We start from the raw sequence: 12030 nt of genomic DNA, 5'->3' as shown, positions 1-12030 counted from the left end.
TCTGAGCTGAGAATCTAAGGATTAAAAAAAGACAGTCAGGACTAGAAGGGACATGAGGGGCTCCTGGGTACAGAAAATGTTTTGTGTCATAATGGTCTACATCTTGATCTGGGTATCAGTTACATAGTGTGTTCAGTTTGTGAAAATTCATCAAGCTGTTTTTGATATGTACGGTTTTTCTGAGTGTATATTGCAGTAACAAGTTTTTTAAGAAGACAGTCACAAGTATTGAGTTCAGAGAGCTACAGTATACTAGAGGAGATGAGATGTTAAACAACAAATTACACAAATAATTGTTTAATTACAATTATGACAAGTGCTACAAGAAAGTAGAGGGTGCTATGGGCTGTGGAGTGGGAGGAACTGACCTAGTCTGGGAGCAGTCAAGGAAGGCTTCTCAAGGGAGGTGAGAGATAAACTGAACTGTAAAGAATGAGTGGGAATGAGTCTCAACCCCTAGCTGACAATGCACAGAAATTAATCCAAGATGAATCATGGACCTAAAGTGAAAGCTGACACTACAAACTTATAGAAGAATAGAGATGGGAGAATCTTCATGATCTTGGGATAGGCAAAGATTTCTCAGGCATCGAAAGTACTAAACATGAAACAAAATCACCAGGGGATAGGGAAGAGCACTCAAGACAGAGAAAACAGTATGCGCGAAGGCCCAGAGGAAAGAAGGGGCAAGGTGTGCTGGGAGAACTGAGAAAAGGCCAGAAGAGGCGGCAGCAGGAGGAGAGGGAAGTGAAAGTCCAACAGGAGGCAGGGGCCAGACCTCCCAGGGCTTTAGGGGTTGGATTAGGAGTTGGGACATTATCCTGAGGGTACCGGGCAGTGAGAGAAGGGCTTTAAGTAGGGGGAGTGGCAGAAGCAGCAAGGGATAATGTGACCTTCACTTGGGTTTGCAAAGAGTATTACCTTCTTTGATGTGCCCAGGATTGCAAGGGGTTACCGACACAAAAAGAATAAAAGGAAACACTCCCCTTTCTCCCTGCTCAGCAACCAGACAAGGCCAGGTGTGGACTCTACTTCCTTGCAGATCAAGATGGAGTTTTACAGCCTGAAAAGTCACTTAATCCAGGTGCCACGATGAGGCGGGGCCTGGCAGGTGGGGACTTGGGTTGTGAGGCCCTGTCCTGCCAGGCCCGGCCCTGGTCTGAGAGCAGCTGGAGTCTGCCTGCTCCCACCCACGCCCAGCAACTATTATAGCCCCACCTCACCCCTGCTCAGCACCTGGACCTCCTCACCTCCTCTCCCTTCTCTCCCTCCCTTAAAGGACTGAAGAGTCCCTGCCGGGAAGAAAGAGCCCAGAGGTCAGGGGTTTCTTCCACTCATTCCCATTCCCACGTATACCAACATACCCCGCACCAGAGCTGGAGTGGGACTCAGGCAACCAGGTCCCAGCAGAGTCCAGCCATCTCACCACTCAGCTCTCCTCACTGCAAGGTGCTCAAGAAAGGCACTGAAAGTAGTGCCTCCACTCAATTCCACTGACACCTTTTGAGTACCTGCTGCATGCCAGGCACTGTGCTAGAGTCAAGAAGGTATTGTTCCTGCTCCCTGGGAACTCTTGGGGTCATGGGGGAAAGAGTGCAACAACCATATTACAAGTGCTTTACAGAGGTGCAAAGTGCAAGCGAGTCTGCAAAGTGAGACTGATTTCACTTGGGGAACAGAGTGTGACTATCAAGAAAAATTTCCTCCAAGAGGTGACATTTGAGCTAGGTCATAAAGAATAGTAAGGCTGACAGTAAGAAGTGCTCTTTGTAGCAGAGAAAAGTATAAGAATTATAGGAACTATTGGGAGTGTCAGGGGCTATGCTCAGCACCTTATGTATTCATTTAATCCTTATACCAATTCTGTGAAGAGCTATCATAATTATGCCCATTTTCCCATATGTGGCAACTGAGGCTTAGAGAAGGGAACTGATTTGTTTACAAACTCGCACAGCTAGTAAATGGCAAAAGCCAGGCTTGAACCCAGGTCTGTCTGCTTCCATGCTCTTAACATCTACTATATAGAGTAGCTTGGGCAAAGGACATGTGGAGGAGTGGGGCAGGAGGTGAGACTGGAGGGGTGGAGGCAGGGGTTGGGTGGTAGAAGCCCTGGTGAGGAGTGTGGGCTTTATCCAGAAAGCAATGGGGAGCCATGGAAGGTTCATTAGTGAGGGAGGGGGTAAAGAGGGATGGCACCCACAATTAGCTTTGTTTTCAGAGGACAACTTTGAAGGAGGAGAAATTAGAGACAGAGACACCTGTGTAAGAGATGCTGCAAAAATCCAAGAAAAAGATGGGGGTTGAAGGATGGAGAAGAGGGGGTGCACTGAGAGAGGGACATCAAGCAGAACCTGGGGACTGAATGGCTCTGGCAGATGAAGTGGAAGGAGGAATCAAAGATGACGTCCCAAGTTTTTGGCCTATGTGTTCCAGAAAGAAGCCTAATAATTGTTCTTTAGTACTATATTGGGTACCGCCTCCCCCCACCACGGCTTGGCTCCACACATAGCACCTGCAAAACTCACTCCTGGAAGGCACTTTAGTCTTCTCCAAATACTCCTGTGTATTCATCACCTGTTTGTGTCCTCATTTACCCAACATAAATGGAGCACTGACTGTATGCCAGATGTTCTGGGAGCTGGGATAGCCAGGGAACAAGCTGAACCTGCCTTATTAGTGGCATACTGATTCTAGTCTGGGGTCTGGATTTGAATCCTGATTCTGCACCTTCTTTGTGCTAAGTTCTGGCTCAGCCTCCAACTTGCTGTGACTTCAGGTAAGTTACTGAATCTCTCATTGTCTCAGCTACCACATCTGTAAGATGGGAACACTACAACAGGGACTAACTGGGTTAATACCTGGAAAGTCTCTGGCACTGGGTCAGCATTTTGTGTCAGCTATTATTATTCTAGAGTTCACATCTGAGTGGGGAGACAGATCCAATTACACAATTAATTATTTAATTATAACAGTGATAAATACGTTGAAGGAACAGCATGGTCTGAAGGTGAGGGAGGGCTCCCCAGGGTAAGGGATGGTCCCGCTGAGCTGAGCTGAGCTGAGCTGAGCTGAGCTGAGCTGAGGGAGCTGGGGCTAGCCAGGTGAAGTGGGAGGGAGGGAGGGGCATTGGAGGCAGGAGGGTCTCTGAGTAGGCCGACCCTCAGGCAGAAGAGATGCTGAGAGGTCTCTATTTCTGTAACTTTAACTCCTTGGAACCTCAAAATGGTGCTGAGAGGTCAGTCAGGCAGAGACTCTGCCCCCATTTTCCAGAAAGGGCACTAAGGCCCAGAGAGGAACAGCAATTGAGCTGGTCAGTGACGGAGCCTCCTGGTCAATGTTCTGCCCCTACTGATCCAGGGGGCTGGAGGAGACAGGCTGAGAAGAGGCCTTTGTCCCTGTGCCTGCTGGGGTGGGAGCAGCAGGAGCTGAGGCCGCAGCTGGCCACCAGCAGCTGTGGCGGCCAGAGCTGCATTCCTTCGCCTGCCAGCAGAGCAAGTCCAGGCTCATGGCAGGGGCTGGGAACGTTCTTTTTGTCTTTAAAAAAAAAAAGCACTTTAATCAACATTAAGTTGTGACTTCAAACAGACCCAGCTCCCAACTGTCCTCCCTAACCCTGGGTCTCTCCAACTCCCCAGGGTAAGCCCCCAGGCAGCCAAGTTTCTGGGAAAGGGAATGAGGCTGGGACTTGGGAGTCCAAAGACTTTGTGGTGAGTCCTGGCTCAGCCTCCAACTTGCTGTGTGACCTCGGGCAGGTCACCAGCCCTCTCTGAGCCTGAGTGTCCTCTGTAAAACAGGGAAGGGAGGGCTGGATGACATCAGGTGGTGGTGGGGAGCCCAGCAGCCGACTTCAGCCAGCTGCAGCAGCTTTGTTGCCCTTCAGGTTTGAGGCACTGGGGCCTCGGGGGTCCGGAAGCTGGGGACAGGCAGCCTTTCATCTCTGCTGGCCCAGGGTCGCTGCAGGTTGGCAGGCCCCACATCCCGAGATCGCGTTTCAGGCTGAAAGGGGCCTTCCTGTGACCTCAGCCGGCCAGCCCTGCCCCTGCCCCTGCCCCCCTCCCCACCATTCTCACCAGAGGGAAGCAGGCCACATCCCGCCCAAGGTCACTGGCCAGCAAGTGGCTGTCCTTCGGCCTGCCCTTCCCTCCCACCCGAGCCAGCCCCCACCGACCTCCCACTGTAAAGCCTCAGGTCTCCTGGGCCATTAGGAATCTGCCAAGCGAGGCGTGGTCTTTTTCCTCTCTCTTGTTTCTTGGCTTGTTTTCCCGGTTCTCCAACAGCCGCCTCCTGCAAAAGCCTCCGGGTGCGTGTACAGGAACATTTTCCTTTAAAAAAAAAAGAGAGGGAGAAAGAAAGAGAGAGAAATGCAGCCACAGTTTGGGTAAAAAAGCAACCAACTCCTTAATCCTTCCCTGTAACCTCTGGCTCCTCAGCAGGGTTGGCTCCAGCCGCTGGGAAGGAAGGCCCTGCTGGGGTGAGAGGCCTGGGCTTGTTTCCCGCCCGCCCCCTCCTCACCCGCCTCTGTTCTCCTTCAGGGTTTGGTCTGACTTCTAGAGCCAGGAGGAGACAAGCTGCAGAGCTCAGCAGGGCTAAGAAAGCATGGGGGCCAGGGCCTCTGCCCCTCCGCCCACTTGGCCACCTTCTAGGGAGGTTACAGGATCAGGACTTTTTCACCCCTAACCCATTGCCTCTCCTCCCATTTTCATTTCTTTATTCTTCTATCTTAGGAATCCTTGGTCTCTCCAATGCAAGGACCTTGCAAGTTCCCTGAGCGCCATCTCCCATCTCACTGCCTCATTGTCCAGCACAGGGTTTGGCTTTCTATTTGTGAAAGCCATCCACTTTCACACTCCAAGCCTCTATCCACTCAGGCCCCTCTGTAGCGGGGGCACTCAGTGTCTTGCCACGTCTTGCTCCATCTGGGGAACTTTTAATTATCTGTTGCAGCCCCAGCACCTGGGTCAGTGCTTGAAACCTAGTTGGCACGTGGTGTCTCTTGAACGAATGAATTCAAAGCATAAAAAGGTCTCTAGCGATATTCAGAGTGATCTTGCAAAAGCGACATTTGGTTATGTCACATCCTGGTTAAAACCCTTCCGTGCCTCCCCAGCACCCTTGGAATCCAGTTTAAAACTCCATCCCTACCTCTTCCCATTTGCTAGCTCTCATTGAAGGATTTCCTTTTTACCCCCAACATGCCATCTTTTCTCTTGCCTCTGGGCCTTTGGACCTTTGTGAAATTCCCACTGCCTGCCACACCCTCCTCCACCTCTCACCTGGCTGACTCCCTCTGGCCTGTCACTCTGTCAGATTACCCAGTGAGCAGAGCAAACATGTATTTAGGGCACCAGCAAGGCAGGGGGCACTAAAAACATTACTTTTAAGAAATAATTTGATGTTTGATAATTGTAAAAAAGACCCACTGAAATAGGCCTCATGGGAAAAATCAGAAGTTTAATGGAGTTCCTTACTCTTATTTTATAGTTAGTTTTGTTTTTATGTTGAATTTACACATGGGCTGGAGTGGTAGTAGGTGACATAATCTGGCTCTGATCTTAAAATCTCAGCCTAGACATCAACTACTCCTCCAGGAAGCCTTCACTGACCCCTCGACAGGTTCAGGTCTTTTTGTTGTTGTTGTTGTTAGTCCCAAAGTCCCTTTGGATTTTTCTTTAATATTGCCATTTTTGCTTTGCTTATTGCTTTCTGTCCCCTGACACCAAGTCTGTAAGCTCCTTGAGGTCCCAGTTAATATCTCTCCACCTCTATATCTGCAGCACCCAGTAGGAGACCTGGCATGCAACTGACTCCAGCATGTTACTCTCTTGCCTTTATTTCTTCAGTCTCCTTTGTAGGGTCTGTCCTGTACATCATAGTCTATATATCCACTTTATAACTCCACCTGAGGAACGCCTACTCACCCTTCAAGACCCCATTCAAATGACCCCTCTTCTGTAACTCTGCCCTAATCCTCCAGTTAAGTTCTATGCTTCTCTGAGCTCACAGTTTCTGCTGCAATTGGTATCTCCCTCTTTTACTGTTATTTTTATGTATATATCTTCCCCTTCACCAGCTTGGGAGCCACTCGAGGGCATAGACTGGGTGGATTGATCCCTGGATCCCCAGTGCCCAGCCATAAGCCTGGCCAGAGCCATCAACAATAGATGCTCCTTAAATGAATAGACTGGAGGATGTCACAGAGGAGGGAAAATTCTAGCAGGATTTTGAAGGTGGGAGGAAAGAGAATAACATGTACTTACTGAGGGCATAGAGTTAGTACAGAGAAAAGCAAATAAGCATGCCAACTGTCACTGAGATCACCATAGTGTTAGAAATAAGCTGTGCCTCTTACTGGCTGTGTGGCCTTGGGCAAGTTATAGACTCTCTCTGTGCCTCAATGTTCTCATCTGTAAAATGGAGCTAGTAATCGTAGCCAGGAAGTAAACAGGCTAATATATGCAAGGTACTGAGAGCTGTGCCAGGCACACCCAGGCACTGTGGTGTTTGCTATCATTGCTATTGTCTCCATTGCTGAGATCTTTGGTTGTGCCAGGCACTTTCACCTGGGGTCTCACTTAGTCCTCACGGCAGCCTGAGAAACAGGGATCCTTGTGTCCTTTTACAAAGAAATGAGGTGTAAGCATGCCAAACATCTTGCTAAGGCCACTCTCTGGGTAAGTGGCAGGAATGGGATTTGAACTCAAGTCTTTCTGGCCTGCCGCCCACCCGTGTTCCTTGACTGTGTGACACCTGCCGGCAGGAGGAGGGGGAGGAAGAGAAGATGGCACAGTGGGAAGGCAGGGAGGCTTCACTGAGCTGGGGCCTCGGGAGCAGACCGGCAGGCGTTTTTCTAGAGCTTTCATTTCCGTCTGCCTCTTCAGAGCAGGTGAAAAACCCCACAGAGGGCCCTTCACGGAGTCCTCCCCCTTTACCTCCCCCTCCCAGCGCTTGCCTCATCCCCCACGCTGGGAGGGGGGAGGTCAGGCCTGCAGTGTGGGGGATGCAGGAAAGGGGAGTGAGGAGGTGGGGGAGCATCATTCCAGATCCTTTCCCTCCAGCACTCTACTCCCCCTCTTCCCCATCAAAGTCGCTCCGGGAGGAGAGAGCATTCCAGGTGGAAGGAATGGCAAATGCAAAGGCTGTGGATTCAGGATGTGGAGGCGGGGAAAGCCTGCAGCTTGGCTGGAACCGAGGTTGGGGGGGCCCCCTGGGATTGCTCAGTGGAGAAGAACTTGTTTGACGAGAGGGAGAGGGGGAGAGAGAGATGCAGTGGACCCAGCAAGAGCTGAGGATGCCAGAGAAAGAGCAGTGGCTGGAGACCATTCTGGCTCTGAGCACAGTGCTGTCCACCCGCTGGCCCTCAGACAGAGGTGCTGTGGAGGGGTCAGGGTGATTCTCCTTGGTCCCTCTGCTTTAAATCCCTAGATTCCCTTTGCAGACTGTGTTTTGCCAGCTCTGTAGCAGGCATTGGCTCACTTTTTTTTACACATTCTTTCATTGTGTTTTCTCTCCAGCTCTACAAGATCAGTATTATTCACTCCATTTTATAGATGAGAAAACTGAGGCTCAGACTTGACCAAGGTCACACAGCCATAAAAGCAGGTCTGGGACTCGAATTCAGGACTGTTTCCAGAGATGCCAGTTTGCCTGCTGAATGCTATACTGGCTTCGGCTGCTTTCCTGGAGTGCTTGCTGTCCCCATAGCAACACGGAGAGGAAGCTTTGTGCTGATGGTACTTTATAGTTTATACAGGACTTGTTTTCTCTGCTCCTCACAACAGCCCCATGGCAGAGCTACTGTCATCCCTATTTTAGAGGTAAGGAAACTGAGGCTCAGAGAGAGGGTGTGACTTGGCTAAGACAGAACCATTAAGTGGTAAAGTTGGGACTCGGACCCAGTTCTAGTGACTCTAAATGTCTTTTTGCTTTCCCTTGCAGAGGAAGAAGTTCTGTTCCCTGATTTTATCAGCCTCAGAGAACAGGCAGGGGTTATTTTTTAGAACTGGTGAGAAAGGAATGTGGCTTGGCCTTCGAAACCTGGGACTTATGGGCAGTGAATTACTTCATTGCTCCAGGTGATAACTCTGTTGGGTAGAAGAGGGAGGGCTTGCCTCTCAGGAGCAGCAAGCCCTCTCAAGTTCTGAGGTTGGGTTTAAATTCCAGTCGTGCTGCTTTCTGACTGGCTGGCCTTGGGCAAGTCACTTAACCTCTCTGTGCTTCCTTTATCTCATTTGTAAAATAATGACAATAATAGGACCTGATTTATAGGACTGCTATGAGGATTTATGAATTAATGCATGTAAAGCATGGCTGGCACATAATAAATGCTCACTGTGAGTGCTTTTTAATATTACTATTAAGATGCCCAGCACAACTCCCTCTGAAAGCAACTTGTCTATCTCTATTGCCTAAAGGAGAAACTAAGGCTCCTGTTGCCAGACAACTTTCAAGCAAAACCCCAGAATCTCATCTAGTACAGATAGTAACTGCTGATATCAATAATAATAATAATCATCAGTTAACATTCAACAACGGCTACTATGTGCCAATCACTGTGCTGCTTCACCTCTACTATCTCATTTAATCTTCACAGCTCTGAGAAATAGAAGCAATTATGATCCCCATTTTACATATAAGGAAACTGAGGCTCAGAGAGGTGAAGTCACCTGCCCAAGGTCATATTGCTAGGAAGTGGTACAGTTGTGATTGGAAACCAGGCTTGCCCGGCTCGGAAGTCTTCTACAATTAAGGCCAGAGAACAATTGGCCCAGTGCACAGACGCTTGCATCAGCTCTCTCCCAAAGGCATCTGCTGGATCTGCTGCCTCAGGCTCACCGCCCTCCACGCAGCGATGACCAAGCACCATTTATGGAGTGGCTTCTATGTGCCAGAACGTTTTGTACAAATTGCTACATTAAATCCTCACCCCTCACCTTATGCCCTTCTATCAGCATCCCCATTTCTCAGAAGAGTGGCTGCGGCACAGAGAGGTGTGGTGATTGCTCAAGGTCACACACTCCAAAGTGAGATGGCAGAGCCAAGATTCAAACCCAGGTAGGTAGGCCTCAAAACTTGCATTCTTTCAGGGACTATCAGAAAAGAACAGAGACTCTTGGAGAACAGACCCACTTTCAAAGCCAAGTTCTTTCTCCTGTACCACCTTATTTGTTTGGTCCTGAGCATGAGCTTCATGCTCCGCACCTCCCCAATGCCACTATACCGTTGGCCTAGACCTTCTACACCTTTTCCCTTGGCCTTCAACACTTCTCCCAACCACCAGCTGCTTAGTTAACTCCCATTCATCAACTCACCTCTTCAGGAAACCTCCTCTGACCCACCCTATCCCCTGACATTCACTCTCATAAACACATTGTACTTTGCCCTCTTGTTCCTATCACAGTTTCTAACTGTATTTTGATCAACAACTTGCTTCCTCACCAAACTGTAAGCTCCATGAGGGTCTGATTTGTTTCGCTCATCATTGTAGCTGCACCACTGGCAGGCTGCCCTACACCTGCTCCAGTGTAGGGTAATTTTTTATTGAATGGATGAAACCATGAAAGAATAAATAGCTATCAGGCACTTGACACACATGACTCATTAATTTCACAGTTAACTCATTGAATCCTCACAACTGCTCTATTGTCCCCATTTTAGAGAGGCTGTAGGTGAGGCTGAGAGCTAGAAAGTGATGAAGCCTGGATTCATTCATAGGTCAGTTTTTCCCCAAAGTCACTGACCTCTGCACAACACCTCCCTGCACCCAACGGCCACAGTCAGGATTTAAATAGTCATTGGTTGTCAGACCACACGTCCCAATTTGAGCCTGGAGGTCACTGACTCAGCGGGCACTGGGGCCTTGCTGGCACCACCCACTTGGTGGTTTTCTGCCCTTCTAAAGTCTTAGGCTATTCCCCCTCCCACTCCCTTTTTGGCTTCCTTCCTTTGCAGAGAGGGAAAAGGACTAGAAATTACAGCCAAAGCAGCTCTTCTGAGAAAAACAATCCTGAAAAGAGCCCTGTTCTTAAGAGTAGAGACCTGGACTTAAGTCCTGACTTGGAAACTGCCCCTCTCTCTGAGCTTCTGTGTCTTCATTTGGGATTCTGCCTGAGTTGCTGACCCACCTGTCATCCTTCCTGATTCCTAGGACTCCAGAAACAGCTCGGGTGCACTCTTAGGATCACTTTTCCCCAGGAACCTTGGTGATTAACAATAGCTGGGCGGGGGGTGGGGTGGGGGCTGTGTCTAAGTCTATGGTGACCAGAGAGATGGGGGACTAACCTGGCACCCTCAAGACCCTCCCTGCAGCGCTAATGGGTCAGAGGAGAGAAGTCTTTCTCAGGGGGACACCCGGCCCAGAAGGGAGAAATACAGGAATGGAAGTCAATTCCTTGGGTAAGTCATGGAGTTTTCAGTTTTCTCTTCTGCAAAATAAGGACAATACCTGCCTTGCAGAGTTGCTCTAGAGAACGAATTGTGGTATCTTTGCTAACCTGTGAATATGTCACATTGATATCCAGACTGCAACTTTTATAATCGACAAGACACACGTATACCCACTCATGCATGAATCCTTAACAAACGCTCCAGGACACAGGACTGACATGATTGTTCCTATTTCGCAGAAGGACAAACTGAGACCCAGGTAAGTTTAGGGAGTTGTCTAAGTTGCAGAGTGAGGTGGTGGCTGAACCACTGTCCAACTCACCTGACCTTACTTTCAGAACCAGCTCCCACTCCCAGGATCCCGGGCCCCGCCCCGACGGATCCCTTAGCGGCGGGCAGGAACCTGTGACTCACTCTCCCGACCCTACTTTCTGCCCAGCCTGAGACCCGGACGGAAGGGACAAAACTATCTGCAGCTTGAGGTGTGTCCACAGAAAGTTCATGGGCTTAGCCCCTTCTTTCTGCCAAACATACTGGTTCTTTGAACTCTAAAAAAAAGGATTTGTCTCTTAATACACTTTGTACGAGTTTTTACACGTTCCTAGGTGGGGTTTTCCTACTTTGAATTAAGGAGTTGGTTTAGTTTAAAATCCACCCCCACTTCACTTAGTTTGCCCTCTTGCTGTTTACTCCGATTGCGGAAGTAGCTCGGGTGGAGCTCTCCCGGACAGTACCGTTGTGTACGTCGTTTGCGTATCTATTTAACTGACATTCCATTCAGGCCAATGGAATGCCTGGAAGCCTCAGGCGGGTGGGGCAGAGAGCCAATCAGGGCGGCTGGCGGGGTGTGGCTGAGTCCCAGGGCGGGGAATCGCGTAATGGCGGACGCGAGCCGGGTGAGCGCGGCTGGGGGCGTAGCGCGCTGAGGGGGGGTCCGGCTGTGTGGCAGTCCTTGAGGTGGCCCTTGAGTACAGACCCCGTGCGGAGGAGGGCGGCTGGCCAGCCTTTCCTTCGCTTGGGGCCACCGCGCGAGACCAGGTGAGCAACAAGTCCCCGCGAATGGGCCCCGTCGTCAGGCGCCTGGCCGGGCCGGGCCGGGCCGCCCCACCCGAGCCGCGCAGGGTCCCGGGGGAGTGGGGGCCGCGCCTCCTGCCGCTGCCCCGCAGAAGTCGGGTGAGCGGTCAGCGCGGGGTGGCGCCTTACAATACACTCCCCTCCCGAGGGAGGAGGTGTCCCGGAGATCCCCCCGGAGACTTGGAGGGCCCCGCTAGGCTGTAAAGCTGCGAAAGTGCCCTGACTTGACATGGCTGTGCCACCAACTCGCTGTGTGACCTTGGGCAAGTCACTTCCCTTTCTGGGCCCCATTTTCCCCATAAAATGAAAGCTTTGCAAGCAGACGTACTTGAGATGGAGCTCAGAGGTTGTCTGAGATCTTGGGCAAGTTCTTCCCCATAAAGGCACTAAGGTACTCTTTGAGACTCCTGGCCTAAGTTGCAGACTGGACTGGAGGAGAGGACGTGTGTGTGTGTGTGTGTGTGTGTACGTGTACTTACGTGTGTGTACAGGATGGCCTGCAGAGTAAGGAGAGTTGGCTAAAGGGGCCCATCCAGGAAGGCTCTGGATGGACCCCAGACTATGATGGGGTGG

The 12030-nt window shown here is 50.4% G+C and overlaps 1 protein-coding gene and 1 long non-coding RNA gene across 4 annotated transcripts in view; one reads left to right on the top strand and one right to left on the bottom strand.

Annotated features, from left to right (window-relative positions):
- Positions 1–281: 281 nt before the first annotated feature.
- Positions 282–10846, bottom strand: LOC116668316. The gene is made up of 3 exons (XR_004325443.1): positions 10706–10846; positions 4169–4322; positions 282–3534 (listed from the first exon to the last, which is right to left on the bottom strand). It is a non-coding gene; the product is annotated as an uncharacterized LOC116668316 (long non-coding RNA).
- The window catches only part of WASF2 (WASP family member 2), a 59955-nt gene continuing 58179 nt past the window's right edge, over positions 10255–12030 (top strand). The window contains exon 1 of one of the 3 annotated variants that reach the window (XM_032495617.1): positions 10255–10392. The gene's annotated coding sequence lies outside the window, so the exon portion shown is untranslated. Of the gene's footprint in view, positions 10393–11230; positions 11422–12030 lie in introns of those variants that run through there. The other 2 variants (XM_032495616.1, XM_032495618.1) reach the window with 2 other exon arrangements.

The sequence above is a fragment of the Camelus ferus genome, chromosome 13 (assembly GCF_009834535.1).
Source record: "Camelus ferus isolate YT-003-E chromosome 13, BCGSAC_Cfer_1.0, whole genome shotgun sequence".
Lineage (NCBI taxonomy): Eukaryota > Metazoa > Chordata > Mammalia > Artiodactyla > Camelidae > Camelus > Camelus ferus.
This window is presented reverse-complemented; position numbering and strand designations above follow the sequence as displayed.